The following is a 4,726-nucleotide window of genomic DNA, read 5'->3' as shown; positions in this document are numbered from 1 at the left end:
AAAAAAAATGTGCTTGAAATGCAAGTTCCCCATAATAACATTTTGTCAAATTGCCTTTTTGCAAAAAGATATAGTCAAGGCAATTGATTAATGCTTCTACACCAATGTAAAATAGGGAGGCTATTACATGTTTTTGTCACTAGAAAATAAAACGTTTGGGGAAAATATGATAAAAGGTAAACAAACTCTTGTGCCAGTGGAAATGAAAAAGGAACCAGGGGAGGTGAGCAAAGAATTCAAGAAAACTCATATTATAATTAGAGAATACAGTTTTGGGAATCATGGAGGGAGGATAATGCTACCACATAAGCCAAAATACAGAAGATTAATTAATGCATTTATTATTTTGGTGATTTAAGAAAAGATGTTGAGGGATGCCTGGGTGGCTTAGTCGGTGAAGCGTCTGCCTCCGGTTCAGGTCATGATCTCAGGGTCCTGGGATGGAGTCTCGAGTCAGGCTCCCTGCTCAGCAAGGAGCCTGCTTCTTCCTCTCCCTCTGCCTGCCACTCCCCCTGCTTGTGTTTTCTCTCTCTCTCTCTCTCTCTGTCAAATAAATAAATAAAATCTTAGAAAGAGAGAAAGAAAGAAAGAAGAAAGATGTTGAGACAACTGGAGCTGGACCTGCTATCTCATTTTTTACTTGCTGTCATTTTTTTCCCAACTTCTGAGTCCTTAATTAGTTCCAATTTTATTTTATTTTTTAGGGGGTGGGGGAGGACAGAGGGAGGGAGAGAGAATCTTAAGTAGGCTCCACACCCAGCAGAGAGCCTGACTCCATGTGGGGCTCTATCTCACAACCCTGAGATCATGACCTGAGCTGAAATCAAGAGTCAGACACTTAACCGACTGAGCCACCCAGGCACCCCTGGGTTAGTATCATTAGTCGGAAGGCACCCTGGAGAGCCTGTCCTCTCCTCTCCAGTCCATACCTTAAAGGCTGGGACCGACAGATGGAAACAGAACTCAGAGAGACCATTCATTTGCTCCTTTAACAGATATTTAGGGCTCTACTTACTGACTCTGAAGTGTTAGTGGGAAATCGAGGCAGCTCTCCTCTTCCAGGAGGACAAGCGTTCCACCAACTTTGAGATTTGTCTTCTGTTCCAAGAATATTTTTCTCTTTGTAAGCCCTTTAAGTTGACATTGGCCAAATTGCCCCTGCTAGTCACCCCACTGGGCCACCTCGGAGTCAGGGAAGACTGGAGTGAGTTACAAATATAGAATGGGGCAAAAATCCAGCCCTGGGAGGCTCAGAAGCAGGTGTATGACCCAGGGACCACCTAGCCACGTGTTGGATGGCTGACCCCCAAGGCTCAAGCCCCTCTTCCCCAAACATTACACAGAGGAATTGTAACAAAAAAGAATGAATCCTAAGGATTCTAGAAGCCTAAAGATTCTGAAGATACTACAGAAGTCCATGTACTTAATGCAGAAAAATAAGAGACAAACCTATCAGCCCAAGCAGTCGTGCTCCAACAATTCCTTTGAGCAAAGTTATTAATATGTGTCTCCTCTGCTTGAACCCTACACCTCTTCCCACTGCCTCACTCTCCCCTCCCCAGTTCTCTGGAATGCTTCCTGGCCTCTGGCTGGCGCTGGTTAGTCCCATTCTTGAGCTTCCTCAGCCAACTTCTCAGACTCCTCCTGCCCCAGACCAGGCTCCCAGAGTGCCTGCCACACTTGACTGTCCTTACAGAGCCTGCCTGCGCTGAATGCATTCTGGCTCCCCCAGGATCCTCCTGAGGAGTCCTGAGGCCATCTAGACTGAAGGCCGCGCTCCCCTCCCCCTCCCCGCCACTCTTCCCTCCTGGGGGCCCGAGGGCTCTCAAGCCCTGCTCTCACACGTTGGCCTGGGTAGCTCATCCAACTCCCTGGCCCCTCATTTCCAATAACCCAACTCCTCCTCTCCAATTCAGTCACCCACTCTACTGGGTGTTCTGGAGGATTGGAACTGTGTCATTTCTTGCTCCCTTTCTTTGAGCGCTAACAATTAAGGAACATGGACCAAATACCTAACGCTGTGCTAAGCACCTTACATGCATCACTTCATCGACTTCTCACAGCAATCCTGTGAAACGAGAACTGTTAGTCCCTATTTTACGGCCGAAGCCACAGAGAGAAAGGTTAAGTAATTTAACTGTGGTCTCCCAACTTCTGAGAGTGCAGCCAGGATTCAAACCCAGGCAGGCTGGCTGGGGAGCCTCTGTGAATCGCACTCCGCTGTAAGCCCCTCCTGCATTATTTCCCCGGTGCCTAGTCCAGTGCCTGACATTAGGACATGCTCAATTATTGTTTGCTGCTTGAATAAATTGAAAAGTTAAAAAGCATTAGACAGTGTAAGCTCTATACACCATAAATGGTATAATCCCTATAACATTAAATGGTGCGACGTCTTACCCTCTCTCTTTACAGGGTCTCTCTCGCCAAAGGCGACCACTTGTGCTCTCCTCCAGAAAATGTTTCGAGGCACAACTCTGTATGCATTTAAACATGTACAAGAATGGGATCCATGTTACTCACATGGCTCTGCACCTTATACTTGCATTACTATATTTTGAAGAACCTTCAAAAATAGCCCATATGTCCATATGTCTACCTCATTTTGTTCATCTGGTGTTCCCTTTCATCGGATCTTCAGTGGAGACCCCCCACTATGGCTGTGTAGGTGGTTTCTAGCCAGTGTCTGTTCTAATTTGTTGGTACCCCTCCATACCAGTTAGGCAATATTTTGAATTGAACCTATTTATGATGGATCTCTGGATTATTTCCCTTTTTTTTTTAAAGTAAGTTCTGCACCCAACGTGGGGCTTGAACTCAGAACCCCGAAATCAAGAGTCATATGCTCTACTGACTGAGCCAGCCAGGTGCCTCAGGATTATTACCTTTTTAAAAAAATATGGCTTAATTTACTTGTGATAGTAAAACTCCTCGCTGGGATTTGCTGGGTCAGAGGATATGCACCTTTAAATGTTTGATCCTGACAAATTGCTCTGCCAGAAGGTGGCCCAGTTTATACCACCAGCAGGTTCCCCATGGATGCCTACTTCCCTTCACCTTTGCTAAGGCTGGATTTGTTCGGCTCTTTTTATTTTTGCCAATCTTAAAAGCACAGAGGCATATCCTGAAAACATTTTGGTTTGTTTTTCCTTATGAATGAATTTAAGTACCTCGTCATTTTAACTTCTTCCTTTTTTTTTTTAAGATTTTATTTATTTAGGGGCACCTGGGTGGTTCAGTCGGTTAAGCGGCTACCTTCGGCTCCGGTCATGATCCCAGGATCTTGGGATCGAGCCCCGCATCGTGCTCTCTGCTTAGTGGGGAGCCTGCTTCTCCCTCTGCTGCTCCCACAGCTTATGCTTGCTCTCCCCACCCTGTGTCAAATAAATAAATAAAATCTTTTTTAAAAGATTTTATTTATTCATTAGAGAGAGAGAGCCACCCAGAGGCCTCTTTAATTTCTTTTTTTTGAACTGCTTGTCGTGATCTTTCACCCATATTTCTATTTGTGTATCTTTTTTTAAAAAAATGGATGTTTCTGAGCCCGTTGCAGTTAAGGACAGGAGCTTTTTTACTCCTAGGTGTTGCAAATCATGATTTCTTTGTTAAAACTGTCTCTTCTCTTGGTGTCTGCCGTAACACGCTGTCCTGGTGTTCTTTCTTTCTCTTCTGTATCTACCAAAAGCACATCTGTTTCTCAACGCATTCTTTGAATATGGTTTTTCGTTCCCTCAGATTCCGAACCTTGGCCCTCTTCTTTTCCTCTATACATTCTTCATGGGTTGTCACATCTACTCCCATGGCTTTAATCACTGGCGTAGACATGACTTGTTGTAGTTGTTATTGCCTGTTTAGCAACTCTATAAAGAAACCCCCCTCCATTACTTCCAGGTCTTGAGGTTTGCATGAGATGCGCCATTGGCCAGAGATGGGCTGTTGGGCTGGAGATTCAGACATGGCCCTCGTCAATGTTACTTGTTCCTACACAGATGATTTTTTTGAGGTGGGTGAGTGATTTGAGGTAAGTCATTTAAGACCTTTCTCAGAACTTCTACTGGGATTATCAGGAAGAAGCTCCTTTCTCCACATGGATTGGTTCCTGTACAGAGGTTATAATCCTAAAATGGCCATCTTTGGTGCTATAAGGAAGAGCTTGCCTGAGAATGTAGGTGACACCAAGTAAAGCTGAGTGACAGAAAGGGAAGACACATCCTGGATCCAAGATTTGAATCCCTTTATCCAGGATCCTCCTTCATCCCCTTGGTTTCATTAGCCAACAAATTTCTTTTTAGATTCAGTAAGTTAGGATGGTGTTATAGTCTGAATTGTGTTCTCCCAAAATTAATATGCTGATGTTCTAACCTCTGGTACTTCGGAATATGACTGTTTGGAGATAGGGTCTTTAAAGAGCTCATTAAGTTGGGCCTTAATCTGTTATGTTTGGTGTCTTTCTAGAAGAGGGGTTTAGGACAGAGAAATGTATATACAGAGGAAAGACCATGTGAAGATACTGGAAGAAAATGGCCATCTTACAAGCCAAGAAGAGAGGCCCTTAGAGGAAACCAACCCTGCTGATACCTTCATCTTAGACTTCTAACCTCCAGAACTATGAGGAAATAAGTTTCTGGTAGTTAAGCCACTCAGTCTTTAGTACTTTGTTTTGGCAGCCCTAGTAACTAAGCGAGTTTTTATCCCTCTCAAAAGTTAAGTGCTGGTGACTTGCTAATTT

The sequence above is a fragment of the Mirounga leonina genome, unplaced genomic scaffold, assembly GCF_011800145.1.
Source record: "Mirounga leonina isolate KUSES-001 unplaced genomic scaffold, KU_Mleo_1.0 Mir_125, whole genome shotgun sequence".
In the NCBI taxonomy this organism is placed as follows: domain Eukaryota; kingdom Metazoa; phylum Chordata; class Mammalia; order Carnivora; family Phocidae; genus Mirounga; species Mirounga leonina.
This window is presented reverse-complemented; position numbering follows the sequence as displayed.